This window comes from Octopus bimaculoides, chromosome 27 (genome assembly GCF_046866305.1).
Source record: "Octopus bimaculoides isolate indiv1 chromosome 27, ASM4686630v1, whole genome shotgun sequence".
Lineage (NCBI taxonomy): Eukaryota > Metazoa > Mollusca > Cephalopoda > Octopoda > Octopodidae > Octopus > Octopus bimaculoides.
In genome coordinates this window covers 443165-459247 of record NC_142954.1, presented here as the reverse complement: position 1 = coordinate 459247, position 16083 = coordinate 443165, and the positions used below count along the sequence as shown (strand labels likewise).

The window sequence follows — 16083 nt, the reverse complement described above, 5'->3', positions numbered from 1 at the left end:
TGATGGCCATTCATTAAGCACTTTGTGATATCATGCTTCAGATCCCTTTGGTTGGATTGTGCTACATTGAACATATAAACGAGGTCTGATGAAAATGTATCAGGAATGTTGCTGTGGTAACAGAGCAAAGTGAAGCCACTTGGCCCAGATTGTCCTTTAACTCTGTCACGCATGCACACCCAGTTATGACCTTCCTTGCTTTTGTTGTTTATAAGCAGTGCTTGGAAGTGAAGGGCGTAGAGTGTGGTCAGCTCCAAAAGAAGATTGGGTTTGTCAAGAAGGATGAAAACTTTTTGAAAATCCCACTTGAACAAGATTTCAAGACCCTGAGGAAATCCGAGGGAATGTGATGGGGGAAACTGCTTGCTATTCCTAAAAAGGAGTTCCAGGAATGCTTCTATCAGTGGAAAGATACTGGATAAAATGTCTGGCTTCAGAAGTGGACAACTTCGAAGGAGATTAAATACCGAATTGATATGTGTTGTTTTCTTTTTGTAGCACCAGTCCTCGTAATTTTTTTGATACCAACCTGTCTCAGGTCACCTTCGGTTCTATGTTACAAACTTCCTGATGTAAAAGTGGTCTAAAGACGAACCTTCCTTCAAAATTTCATTTCAAACAGGTTGGCACTGACAAAGCTGTTTTCATATATTTCCCAAATGCATTGAAACAAAAGCGGTGCAGTTCAATATAAATATGGTAAACGGTTATTTACATCATCATCATCATCATCATCGTCGTTTAACGTCCGCTTTCCATGCTAGCATGGGTTGGACGATTTGACTGAGGACTGGTGAAACCGGATGGCAACACCAGGCTCCAATCTAATTTGGCAGAGTTTCTACAGCTGGATGCCCTTCCTAACGCCAGCCACTCAGAGAGTGTAGTGGGTGCTTTTACGTGTCACCCGCACGAAAACGGCCACGCTCGAAATGGTGTCTTTTATGTGCCACCCGCACAAGCCAGTCCAGGGGCACTGGCAACGATCTCGCTCGAAAATCCTACGGGAGCCAGTCAGGCGGTACTGGCAACGGCCACGCTCAAAATGGTGCATCTCATGTGCCACCCGCACAAGAACCAGTCCAGGGGCACTGGCAACGATCTTACTTGGCTTGCCGGGTCTTCTCACGCACAGCACATTTCCAAAGGTCTCGGTCAGTAGTCATCGCCTCGGTGAGGCCCAATGTACGAAGGTCTTGCCTCACCACCTCAGCCCAGGTCTTCCTGGGCCTACCTCTTCCACGGGTTCCCTCAACTGTTAGGGTGTGGCACTTTTTCACGCAGCTATCCTCATCCATTCTCACCACATGTCCATACCAGTGCAATCGTCTCTCTTGCACACCACAAATGATGCTTCTAATGTTCAGCTTTTCTCTCAAGATACTTACACTCTGACGGGTATTCACATTGACATTACACATCCAACAGAGCATACTGGCTTCATTTCTTGCGAGCTTACGTATGTCCTCAGCAGTTACAGCCCATGTTTCACTGCCATGTAGCATGGCTGTTCGTACGCATGCGTCATACAGTCTGCCTTTTACTCTGGGTGAGAGTCCCTTTGTCGCCAGCTGGGGTAAGAGCTCTCTAAACTTTGCCCAGGCTATTCTTATTCTAGCAGCTACACTTTCAGCGCACCCACCCCCACTACTAACTTGGTCGCCCAGATAGCGGAAGCTATCGACTACCTCTAGTTTTTCACCCTGGAATGAGATAGAAGTTGTTTCCTGTTTGTTTACAGTCTTTATTGCACCTGAACATCTGCCACAAACAAAAACTAACTTGCTAGTTAACCTGCCTTTGATGTTGCTGCACCTCTTATGTGTCCATAGCTTGCACCGGGTACATCTTATAGAGTTACTACCTACTCCTTTTCTACATACTGAGCAGGGCCATCTACCTGAAGGGGTTTGTGTTTTATCTACCTTCCTACTTATTAGGATTTTGGTTTTAGCTAGGTTGACTCTAAGGCCCTTCAATTCTAGACCTTGCTTCCACACCTGAAACTTCTCCTCTAGTTCTGATAGTGACTCCGCAATTAGGGCAAGGTCATCAGCATAGAGGAGCTCCCAGGGGCAACCTGTCTTGAACTCCTCTGTGATTGCCTGGAGGACTATGATAAATAAGAGGGGGCTGAGGACGGAACCTTGGTGGACCCCTACCTCTACCCGGAATTCATTGCTGTACTCATTTCCAACCCTCACCTTACTGGCAGCATCTCTGTACATGGCTTGCACAGCTCTCACTAACCATTCTTCTATCCCAAGTTTCCTCATTGACCACCAGATAAGGGATCGGGGGACCCTGTCAAAGGCTTTCTCCATGTCAACGAAAGGCAGGTACAGAGGTTTATCCTTAGCTAGGTATTTCTCCTGCAGCTGTCTCACTAGAAATAAGGCATCAGTAGTGCTTTTACCTGGCACGAACCCAAACTGCATCTCATCTAAATTGATTCGCTCCATATATATATATATATATATATATATATATATATGTATAATGCAAATAATGTGTGTATATGCATATATACATGTATGTACATACCTACATCTACATGTATATATAGATGCATATCTGGGTACAGGACGGCACAAAAAAAACGTAGACAAAATGAAAAGCAGAGCACAGAAAACACATAAGCCACATAGAGAACATCTTCATCAGCTGCAACCATTCTAAAACTAAGCGTTTTAGAATTGCATATGGTGTATATACAGACATGTCCTTACACCTCAGCATACATATACTTCTATGCACAAATATACACATGCATATAACCATAAATGCACACCAGCATTCAGGTTCACAATCCAACAAGGGAAGGCTCCAGATATGGTGTTTATATATAAGGACGTGTCTGTGTCTGTCCCCCACCACCATCGCTTGACAACCGGTGTTGGTGTGTTTGTGTCCCCTGTAACCTAGTGGTTTGGCAAAAGAGACCAATAGAATAAATACCAGGCTTACAGAGAATAAGTCCTGGGGTCAGTTTTGTTCGGCTAAATGCAGTGCTTCAGCATGGCCACAGTCAAATAACTGAAACAAGTAAAAGTATTTATATATATATATATATATATATATATACACAGGCGTGACTGTGTGGCAAGTAGCTTTCTTCTCAACCACATGGTTCTGGGTTCAGTCCTACTGCATGGCACCTTGGGCAAGTGTCTTCTACTATAGCCTTGAGCCGACCAAAACCCTGTGTGTGGATTTGGTAGACAGAAACTGAAAGAAACCCATGATATATAACAAACACAGACACATAGATATATACATATGTATCTGTGTTTGTCCCTACATCATCAGTTGACAACCAATGTTGGTGTGTTTACATCCCCTGTAACTTAGCGGTTCAGCAAAAAAAAAAAACTTGCAGAATAAGTAAAGTCCTGGTGTCAATTTGTTCAACTAAAATCTTTCACGGTGGTGCTGCAGCATGGCCACAGTCAAATGACTGAAACAAGTGAAAGCATACACACCCACTGCTCCGATTTTCCTCCTCGTTCCGTATGCCATCAAAATCAAATCCACTTGTATTTATCTCCCCTGTATCTCAGCTGCTGCTTGTAAGAGCTTCCACTGACGTTTAACCCTGGGCTAATCTTGATCAAGCTATGTACAACATTGCAAAACTATATCACAAAAACTGGATTCTTTGTCAAGCCAACAGATATCAGCTTTAGTTAGTTGCTGATGAAATATAAAACTCGAGTAAAATCTCAATTTGAATACAGCTCATATGTAAAGAACGGTGCTACCATAACACAGTCATTCTAGACTATAAGCAAAAGAAGGCCATTTAACTAATCAACAGTTATCCACTCAGCAACACTATTAATTCTACCCCTTACAATACATAGTTTCTTAGGAAATTTCTCATAGGAGACTACATATTCTAGTCTCCTATAAAATACCCTATTTTCCAGCATCCAAGTCAATATAGTATGCAGTGTAAACATCCAAACATTGTCCCTATTTTCTCAAATCCTGCTGCATTTCACATGGAATGTTTGGTCCTCCAAAGTCGTCTTGGTGTATAAGTCAACCGACATTTTTTGGCTGTAAACTTTGGCCTGAAAAGGTCAGCTACACTGCAGAGTGGGACTTGAGAGACAAAAGCACTTTACAGGGCACACATCATTGCACATGGTGGCTTGCTGTTGAACTACATGCCAACGACAATTCTGCTTTGTCTCCTCCATCACCAACAAAGTAGTTGCTGCCACCCACCAGATGCCCCTTGAGGGGTGAATTGTGTTGTTCGCAAGAAGAGACTCAAGCATGACATTCTGAATGGCTAGTTGAGTCATATGCAAGCAATCCTTTTTGCCTTGATCTCTTCAAACAAGTTGGGTAGGATGGTTCCAAAGTGACGCCCCAGAAGAGCAATGTTGCCACTCACCATGCAGATGGTGCTCACTGAACTAAGGCTTACACACCTTGAGCTTGTGATGCTTTTGGAAAACAACTCATTTCTGGCTAAAGTCCCAGCTTGGAGAATTCAACCATTATTGCTCCCCAACAGCCTGGCACCTCTGCTCTATCAAGTGATTACACAAACCATTGCTATCTGTATACTCTTTTAATTGTGCTTCATCTCCAGACTCTGCAAAGGAGTTAGCATTGAAATTGAAAGTAAGTAGGTCATTAATATAGAAGAGACATCGCTAAATGTTAGGATGAATTGGATTTGGTAGAAAGTGTGGCAGAAAAGGCACAGCACAGTGACATAGCTAGAGTATGTGCCACTTGTGATAGCCCATGAGTTTGCTTCCCTCCCAGAGCCAATACAGCCTATACAAGTTTATACTGCAGGCTCAAAAGTACTGCCCTCTTAAAAGCATCACCTGGAGTTGACTGTCCCCCTTGCTCCCTCACTAGCTACACTACTGCCCCGGTTGAACTCGTAATGGTATAATCATAACCAGGCACCTTAGAAAGCTCCCATGTCAGACTTAATATCAAATGCTTTACATAGTACCCTGGGTAAGTGTTTTCTACTATAGCTCTGAGCTGACCAAAGCCATGTAAGTGGATTTGGGAAATGAAAACTGAAAGAGCCCATTATGTTGAAGGTTTTAAAAAAAAAGGTGAGTGAATGTAGCAAAGATGGTGCATACAAGTGATGAAACCACTTTGAGCATGCTCCTGTCAATCGAAAAGAGAGAGAGAGAGAGCACTTTGCTCATGTGTTTATTCCCCCCCCCCCCCTGCCTGAGGTTACCGTGGTCTTTTCTGTAGGCTTTTCTTTCCATGGATAAACCTAATCTTGCTTTTTACACGATCCCTTTTGATCGAAATTTTACCTTTCTTTTTTCTCATTTTTTCCCCTTTTTCTTTTTCATTTTCGAAAAGAAGAGCTGTACATTTGTATTTGTCCCCTCTGTGTTCAGCCCCGTGGGGCCAATAAAGCAAGTTATCTATCTCTCTATCTATACACATACACACATATCACTAACTGAACAACACACACATAACATACATACATTTATATATGAGAGAGAAACAGATTGGTAAAGTGATGGAAAACTAGATGCTGGAAAAAATGAAGTAGAGCAGCAATAAAAAAAGAATTTACACACAGATATACTTGTATGTGGGTGAGCAGGATTATTTCATCATATATATATATTTATATATATATATATATATGACAAATACAAGGATATTGCTAGAAGGAAAGGAAGAAATAGATTGAGGGAGTTATTAGTTAAAATGAGAGAAAGGGAGAGAGCACAAAATTAGAGACAGAAAGGAAGAAGACAACAGAAAAGAGCGAGGGAAAGAAAGAAAAGGACGATGTAAAAATAGAGTGAAGGAAACTTAAAGAAAAAAACAAGGCAAATAAGGTGGAGATATAAACAGATGAAGATGGCATAAACTTAGAGGAAGTAGAGACTGAGATAGAATTAGAGAGAGAGATGAAGGGAAAATGGTAACTTATTAGAGACTGGGAAAGAAAGAAAATTAGAGTGGTAAAGAAATAGAGAGAATAACGGCGAAGATAGCGCTTGAGATAAAGAGAAAGGAGAGACAGAGAAAGATATTAGGATAGAGAGAGACGACAGAGAAAGAGTGATTAGGATAGAGAGAGACGATGGAAAAGTAGATGCTGGAAAGGGTGCAGTGGAGGTGCAGTTGAGTTGCAGCATAAAAGCTGTTGGAGTTTATTGGTTTCATCAGTAAGAAGAGTTCCCTTTCTGCTTCCAAGATTCACAAGTTCATGGTAAGTGCGTTTATATATTTATAAATATATTTATATATGTTTAGCGTGTTTCTATATTGTTTAAGCCAGTCGTTTGTCTCGTCACTTGTTTATCACTTTATTTGGTTAATTGTATGTAATAATTAAAAGAAGGCTCGCTATAAGTCATCTACAATGATCAGCCTCTCGGTTCCCCCTTCCTTCCTCCCTCTCTCTCTCTTCATCTCCTGTCTCCACCACCACCACCTTCACCATCACAACATTGTACTTGCTTAGCTGCCATCAAGCATCTGGCTTTCTCTCAGTCGTTTTCCGTTTTTGTTTCCCACTCTGTGTTATGTATCCGGTTTTTATGGTGTGCCAGGTAGATTGTAGAGGCAAGAATGGAAAGACTAAAGCCCAAAGTAAACGGTGTTTTTGTCACAGTGAAAAGGTCAAGGCGAAACCTGAGGGCCGCCATTTTGTCCCACAGCTGAAGCTGGGATGAAATAATAATAATAATAATGATTAATACTAATGATCAGCAATAATTAGAAACATTTGATGTAAAAAAACAATAATAATAACGACAATAATGAATCATAATAACGGCAGGAATATTTGAAATAGCAGCATACGACGAAAGGAGATAATCGTCATAATAATTAACAGCAGCAATCAGTAACATTTGAAATAACGACAATAAAAATAGTAATAGTAACAACTAACAGCAATAATTAGTCATATTTAAAAATAATGATGATATTTCTAATAAATAATACTATAAAAATTGTGATTCTAGTAGCAATGGTCACTTTTTTATATTCTACAAAGTGTAAGGTGTTCTAACATTACTGAAGTACAATGCAATACATATACTGTATAACAAAGTGTGGGGTGTGTTTTGTCTAACAGTTGTAGTAGTAGTAGTAGTAGTAGTATGCAAGTTATAAATCATATTAAAAATTATAGTAAACAACAATAAAGATTAATATCTAGTAGTAGCAGTAGTAATGCGATAGCAAAAAGAATAATATATAGTAATTCAACAATAAGAATACTATATGGTCGTATAGTAACGCATCGATAATGATAATATATAGTAGTAGTATAATAACGATAATATATAGTAGTATTGTAGTATTAATAAAATATATAGAGTAGTAATACAATACGATATGAAGAATAGTAATAGAATAATATTAGTATTATAGAAATAAGGATATGTTATATAGCAATAACAACGAATATAGTTGTAAAATAGCAGATATGATAATGTAATTTTATTGTATAATAATCATATTGTTGTAATAATACTAAAATATTGATAATAGTCTATCGTGTTTTTTTAAACGTAATTTTACGTTGTGAGTTCAAATCCCGCTGAGGTCAACTTTGTCTTTTATCCTTCCGGGGTTGATTAAGTAAAGTGCCAATTAAGTATTGTCAATATTATCGACTATTCCACTAACCCCAAAATTTTTGGCCTTATGCCTATATTAGAAATTGTTCTTATTATTTATTTGCAACTTGGAGCCATTCGTTTTATAACAAAACGTGTTATAAAATGGATTATTGGATGTGTGAGCATGCACGAATATATTACCGTATTTACTCATGTGTAAACAGCATTATTTTATACTTGATTTTTAAACTGATAAAACTGGGTGCGACTTACATAGGAGGTAAAACTGAATCAGTGAAGGAAGAACACTTTGTATTAAGATTTAACACTAAATTAGGGGTGCGCCTTATACACGAGTAAATAGGTTAATTACGAACGAAGAGGGAACAAAGATGTTTAAAGACGTAAAGAATTTAATTGCAAATAAAACAGTAAATATGCAACTATATATGTGTGTGTATGTATGTATATATGTTTGTGTGTATGTGTGCGTGTGAAAACAGTTGAACACTTGTAAATAAATATGATTAAAACAGGGACAAGAGAAACAAATAAAGGCAGACATTCAGACTGGATCAGATCCCTTCATGACTCCAACCTGTTTGTACTCGAGTTTCTTGCATTCAGATTCTAATTCCTTCACAGCTACTACTTCATCCATGTGCTTCTCCTAGGGTTGTTCCATGGATCCCCCACTTTAATCCCTCTGTGTCTTTAGAAAGAAGAGATGCCCCCCCCCACTTCCATTTATTATAGACACCTTTGGTTGGGACTCATTACTTTTCTTCTTTGCCACTCTCCTCTCTTTGCTGTTCACTTGCCACATCTCTCTAGCTTCCATTTGCTCCTCGTCATCACATGATGTTGGGAGTTGGGAGACTTGGGCATCAACAACCCCTGGTATTGAGGATGAAGTGATTACCCTTGCCATCCTTGGAGCTGCAATTGGTAATGATTAGGAAACTAGCTTCTGAGGCTTGCTGTCATCCATTGCTTTCTTTATTTGCTTTTCTGGTTCCTCGACAGTTTTCAAATGACTCTTACTGCCATTTGTCTAATGACTGGGCTTGTTACCCTACACCACCAGCCAAATGGCTTTTCTTTGGGTTTTCTTTCTTCACCTATGATGAGGTACAGCTGCAGACTGGCTCTGTAGCTTTTGAGAGCAGGGAGTCGTCAAGATCTGCATTTCATGCAGTTCTCTAAACGCTGCCTTTCATCATTCACAATTTGCCTGTACGGTACTGAAAAAATTCTAAATCAAAGGTCAATGTTTACTGCCAATGTCCTTCATTTTGATCCTTGTGTCCAGCTGTCCTATGTATTGTGGCACCAACCTGTGGACATGTGCATGTCACATACCAACCTATCCTGATGCCTGGTCTTGAAGACTAGGTACATACCTCCATACACCCCTACTCTGGTCAGTGGAAATTGCATCACCTCTAACATCATTCCAGGCTGTATTCAACTATTGTTTTGTGGGCAAATGGAAGCCTTTTCCGTTTCTGGCAGGATAGAGGTACATTATTCTCTTAATTTCTACTCCCCTGATATATTTCAAAGATAAGAAGCCACTGTCCTTTGTGCCCTTGCAAAATACCACTTTTATGTTCTGGGAGGTGACCTGCATTAAGGAGTCCCTGTTGGCTGGCAATGACTGAAACTGCTGCTATTAATGTTATCAATGATGTTTTCATTTGAATTGTTCTGTACTGGGCAAGTATTTATATCTAAATTTTCTATATTTGGTTAAACTGTTTTCCTTTGTGAGCTGTATTGTGATGCATGTATGAATAAGTGCCTGAATTTTCTGTGTTTAATTTTGTTTTAGAGAGAGGAGATATTTGTTTAAATTACCACTACCACCACAGTGGTAAGCTCCTATTAACACTTCACTGTCAGAAGAAGCCATTTTGTGAAAGCATAAAAATGCCTAAATGTCCACAGACAAATCTTATTTCTTTCCACTCCAAGGACACCTGAACATTCCAAAGCTTTCTCTTGGCAAATTAATTAAAAAACAAATTTTTTTAATGAAATAAATCACGATTAACTTCTAATTCCTTCGGGAACTCCATTGTAAATGTTTGCCCATGGCAAAGACAATAAGAACAATGTTTATTTTTATCATTTGCCACAAGTCAAACAAAATAATTATAATTATAACCAAAGTAATAGTAATTATTTTATTTTATGTATAACTGATATGATTAAGGATTCTAAATAGATTAGTGAAATAAATATGCAATGACAGGGGACAGTAATGGAATAACAAGGATGAATTAGGTCTGAATAATTCTTTATTGGCTTTTTAAAATAGTTGATGCAAGGGTTACTACATACTGGGTTACTACAATAAACAGAAAACAGATAAAATAACAAATGCTATAGTTTCAGTATTGAGTGTTTCTGTGTACATTTGTGTGTGTGTGTGTGTGTGGATCACTTCAGTAAGATCCAGGAGACCGTGATCAATGGCTCGTTAGCATTTAGTATGCATATGGCTTGTATAGAATCCTTGAAAGAAAAAATGATAGATCAATAAAATTTATGTGTATGTATGTGTTGTTTATTGTTGACTGACTTGCTTCTTTATGCATCTCTCTCTCTCTCTCTCTCTCTCTCTCTCTCTCTCTCTCTCTCTCTCTCTGTATATATATATGTATATATATATATATATATATATATATATATATATATATATATGCCAGCATAGAAAATGGATGTTAAAATGATGTTGTATGTGTTTATGTATTTGTGTTTGCAAGATTCCTGATGTGAAATTGTGTGCTGAAACAGATATTGTTATAGATGTTTTCGATCTGGTTTGGATTCTTTGCCATCAAATTTGGTTGCAAAGAATTCAAATTTGATGGCAAAGAATCCAAACTAGATCGAAAACATCTATATATTTGGGGATGGTCTTTTTTTGGCCAATGAAACACAAGCACTATTTATTTGGTCTTCATGTTTTTATCATTGTTAAGGTGGTAAGCTGGCAGAATTGTCAGCACGCCAGGCAAAATGCTTAGCAGCATTTCATCTGTCTTTACATTCTGAGTTCAAATTCTGCCGTGGTCGACTTTGCCTTTCATCCTTTTGGGGTTGATGTAATCGACTATCCCCTCCTCCAAATTACAGGCCTTGTGCCTATAGTAGAAAGGCTTATTATTGTTATTATTATTATTACTAGTTAATTTGTTAGTTTCTTTTGTCATAAATTCTGTAATGTCTTCCATGGAACAGACAGGACAAGAGGCAACATATGGGAGAGAAAGTCACTGAAGAGGTCACAGAATGTGTGACGAAAGAACTCTGACAGATAAACTAATAATAATAATGATGATTTCATATTTTGGCACAAGGCCAGCAAGTTTGGGGGTGGGAGTAAGTTGATTACATTGACCCCCACTGCTCAACTTGTACACTTTTTTATTGACCTCAAAAGGATGAAAGGCAAAGTCAACTGTGGCAGAATTTGAGCTTAGAATGTGAAAATGGGATATGATTGCAGGACATAAATGGTTGTACCTAAATACCACAAGGTATTTAATCATTCATCCTCAAGATTGTGCTACTCATTGGCCTTGTATTATAACTTTCATATTACCGACAAAGTGCAACTATTATTGCAGCTAGCTTTATCGTGACACATTTATTTCTGATTGTTGTAGTGTAATTGCTTTTTACTGTTAAATAGATAAATACTTGAGGTGTGTCATTATTAATAAGATTATAATTTTTGGGATTAATTAGTGAAGTAATTTTCAAAGGCAATAAATTTTTTAATGTTGGTGGGAAGATAAAATATCCTATAAAATGTCTTTCAACAGTTTAGGTTCAAGTGTGGGTGTTGGGTAAGAAGTTTGCTTCCCAACCACATGGTTCTAGGTTCAGTCCTACTGTGTGGCATCCTGGGCAAATGTCTTCTACTATAGTCTTGGTGCTAACCAAAGATTTGTGAGTGGATTATCTGAATGTGGCCAATGCCAGTGTATCCTGACTGGCTCCTATGCCGGTGGCACGTAAAAAGCAGCCACTACACTCTCGGAGTGGTTGGCGTTAGGAAGGGCATCCAGCTGTAGAAACATTGCCAGACCAGATTGGAGCCTGGTGTAGCCGCTGGCTCTCTAGACCTCAGTCAAACCGTCCAACCCATGCCAGCATGGAAAACAGACGTTAAACAATGGCTGTGTGGCAAATAGTTTGCTTACCAACCACATGGTCCTGGGTTCAGTCCTACTTTGTGACACCATAGGCAGGTGTCTTCTACTATGGCCTTGGGCCGACCTAAGCCTTGTGAGTGGCCTTGGTAGACGGAAACTGGAAGAAGCTCCGGTGTTTCACTGGTACTTAATTTATCAACCCCGAAAAAGATGAAAGGCAAAGTTGACCTCAGCAGAATATGAACTCTGAACATAGTGACAGGTAAAATACTGCTAAGCCTTTTGTCCAGCATGCTAATGATTCTGCCAGCTGACCACCTTAACGACATTGAAATAATAAAAGCAGTAAACAAAAGAAGAGATGAAATAAAAAGAGAGGGAGAGAGAAGCGAGTAAGACTTTAAATGATACTGCAGTGAGGATATGAGGAAAAGTTATAAAGACTGAGAAGAAGAGAAGAGAATTTGTGATCATATATTTTTTAATGGAAACAGTTAAATAGAGGTGGTTAGGAGAGAAAGAGAGTGCAAGGAGAGAGACTGGTGCTAGGATGAGAAAGGGACAGTTATAGAGGAAGAGGAATAGAAGTGGGAAATAAAGAAATAGAAAGAGAGAAGGAAGGAAGACATTAAAAACAATTCTCTCGTTCAGTGAATTAAAATTGAATTATGTAGTTGGAATCTTCAATAATAAAAGGACGTTTAAAACCACATTTTGACAAAAATATCTGACAATTAGGATTTTTAAAAATATTTCTAGAGGGAGTAGACTTCAATAATTACTTTTTTTAAAGTAAAAGTTACATACTTCAAACCAATTAGCAACTTTCTTTATTATAGTCTGATGATGATGATGTGTGTGCATGTTTGAATTTACACACACACACACTTCAAGTAAATACACCATCTTTTTGAAAGGTAAATTTCTAGAAACAAAATAACAATGCATTTAAATACTTATGCTAGTATTTAGTAGACATAATGATAGTGGTAGCAGTAATAATAGTTGCAAAAACCAAAAATAAAATATTATTGGATTGTAAACTTTTTCTGTGGCTGATAAAAGCAAAGATCGAAGTGGAAAAGTCCACTTGAGTATATCAAACGTTGAGCCTCACAGAGGGAATGACAAAAGACAGAGACCTCTGGAGGTATGCTGTGACTGAGAAGACTAGGCAAATACAATGAGTCCATAGCTGTAACCTCCACCAGTGTCGCATAACCAGACCACTCAAAAGTACCTTGGATCGTAGGGTGACATGCCGTGCTTGAGGAGACCTATTGAGTCAAGTACATCAACTCAACATCAACAGCAATATCAAAATCAAATCAAATGGAAATTGTAGTTGTGAGCCCCGTGCTGGTAGCACATAAAAAGCACCATCCGAACATGGCCGATGCCAGTGCCGCTTTGACTGGCTTCCATGCCAATGGCACATAAAATACACCATCCGATCATAGTCGATGCCAGCTCCTCTTGTGGTAGGAGACCCAGGAAGATGTAGGACGAAGTGGTGAAAGCTTATCTCGTGAGTTTGACTCTACAGGTGATGGCAAAGAACTGGAACGACTGTCAATGTGTGGTGCTCAAGACAACCGACCTATCTTGGTGAAAATGAGGTTAATGGGGGCCCTCACCTAATTTTCTTATCAGATCTTCCTTTCACCCCCTCATTCTCTATCACTGATATCTTCTTCCATCTTCCTAGGCTGATGGGTACAGCCTTCTCTCTTGACTTCAAAAAATAAAATTAGATTTTTTTTGCAAAAACACATTAATGGAGTTTTGGAATAGTTTTTCCTTATAACAACTTTTTTTTTTATTTTTTTAATTTTGTATTCTAATGTTCAAAATATATTTTTTCATATTTTGGTGTAACCCCTATTTTTTTGTTTTGGGAGTGGAATTTCACTTCATTTGGTGGTATTCTTCTGTTTCAAAAAACTGAGATTATCTTTAAAAACAAAAAAAAAACACCCTAATTTAATTACATTTTTCACCTGTACAGATTTTTCAGAGGATTTCTCTTGACAAGAAGAGACCGTCATTCACATAGTCACAACTGCATCCCTAGCATTGCCACTTTAGGAACAGAAACTATTTTAGCCCACAATAATTCCTGACACTCTATAAAGCTGAATGAAGCCCATGATGGAGCACTGTATGCACACACTGGACTACTCTAGAGAAGTTCCTTTCAACTGATTTGCATTGAATCACTCACAGATATGTTCTAGACTCTGGCCCCTAACATGTTTCACCTTCTCTCTCTCTCTGTTTTCTTTCAATGTCATAATGTCTTCTGCTCCTTGGAACTAGCTGGTCTTGTACTGCCTTAAAGATGACAGTTCCAATGAGGCCATTAAGTAACTTGCAAGACTGAAATAGGGAGTAGTGTTGAAGGAGGAGGTTTTTTGCCAGGTGATGAGAGACAGCAGGAACTAACTTACCGTCCCCGTTCTACTTCTCTTTTATTTACCTTCATTATATACTGTCTTTGATTGGCCCAAATGAAATGTTTTGAAGTGTAATAACCAATCAGAGATGTTCTTTCAGTAAATATCATATCAAACTATATAATATATATATATATATAGTTTTATAAACTAATGAAAGAGTTTTAGGCATTTTATCCTTCGTTTTCTACATGCACCCATCAACTCCAATCTCAACAGAAAAAAAAAAAAAACAACTTTGGTCTTTTTGGCTACACATACCAAAGCACTGTCTCTCAAAAGGGTTAACTAAATATTTCTACGTTACTTAAGTGCTTTTCTTTCTTGTAATGCCGGTTTTTAAAATGAAAATATCAGGTACATCTGAAAATTAATTTTTAAATAAGTATTGGGATCTTTTTTAAAACGGGGGCCACATTTTTCATTAACAAAACACTTTGAAACTTGGAACACTGGTAGAATGTGTCATATAAAACATCTTTTTCTCTTAGTCTTCTTTAAAAAAAAAGAAATCCATAACTTATTCCATGTTAAAGTTGTCGTATTTCTGTAATTTCAACCAATCACTGACGTCCATTCAGCCGATATACATTAAGTGCCGACTACATAAACAAACGATTCTGAAACAATTAACCCTAACCCTAACCCTAACCCTAACCCTAGGGTGAGGGTTAGGGTTAAAGCAAATTTAAAATGAAAAAAGCAAATAAAACGAAGGTATGGAGATTAAATACGCTTTACATCGCTTAATGAGCCAAAGGAGTAAATATAAACAACTGAATACTTGTCAGTGATTGGTTGAAATTATCGAAATAAGACAATTTTTTACATGAAATAAATTCGAATACAAAAATATTTTTCTGTTCTATAACACAAAATAGATAAGTATACGAAGTTTGAAAGTCTTTCGGTACCAAAAACACTACGTAAAACATTAATGAAAAATGTGGCCCCCGTTTTAAAATAGATCCAAGTATTGTTCTTAATTAAATACTAATCAGTTACTTGAATGTTTTACCTGAAAAAAAAAGATGTTAACATAAAAATTTATAGTCATTTTCACAAATATGATATTTATTGCTTTTAAAATGACATTTTTTTTTTTGTCTTCTTGTAGCAAACAATATTTTTTCATTTCACCATTTCAACTAAACAACAATGTTTGTTTAACATATATTTTTTACTTGATATATTTCTCTACTTCTTTTATATGTAGAGAAAACTTGGGTTTCCTTTACGCATTCCTCAAAACTCCAAAAGTACTCTGTAAATCTCTGCATTTGTCTGAAAGAGAAAAAAAAAATGTCAACATTAAAATTTGTAGTCCTCTTCATGAAATGGAAGTGAGTAGACAGGAAGTGCATACTGCAGTGAATATGTCATCATCCTGTATTGAAACAGGATGACAGCCATCTTGAAGCCTTCAAAATAGACAACAAAATCAAATTATTATCAAGCTATTTTCAAATTGGAATTAAGATTTTTGTGATATTCATTTTGGATTGAATAGGGTGGTCCCAGGGTGTGACAGGACTATGCTTCATGCTCTTTTGCTACATTATTTTAGAAAACATACATGGGTGTGTGTTTGTGAATATATATGTTTGTATTTTTCATTCCCTTTGAAATTGCTTTTAAATGTGGTTTGGACTTTTTGACTGTTCTTTCTAGTATGTTAGACAACCTGTTATGGCTCACCTCTTTGTACTTAAATGTACACTAATTTTATATATATCTCAGCTCACGAGGAAGATGACATTAGTGGTACTTCTTCCTGGTACAAAGCCAAACTGCATATCATTTACTCTTAATCCTAACTCCTAATCAATTTTGTAATAACTCTTTCCCGTAACTTTCACGGCCTGG

The 16083-nt window shown here is 37.7% G+C and overlaps 1 protein-coding gene across 13 annotated transcripts in view; it reads left to right on the top strand.

Annotated features, from left to right (window-relative positions):
• Positions 1–6184: 6184 nt before the first annotated feature.
• LOC106870520 (CCR4-NOT transcription complex subunit 2) overlaps positions 6185–16083 on the top strand; it is a 45667-nt gene continuing 35768 nt past the window's right edge. For all 13 annotated transcript variants that reach the window (XM_089343280.1, XM_089343276.1, XM_089343269.1 and 10 more), the window contains exon 1: positions 6185–6229. The gene's annotated coding sequence lies outside the window, so the exon portion shown is untranslated. The remainder of the gene's footprint in view (positions 6230–16083) is intronic.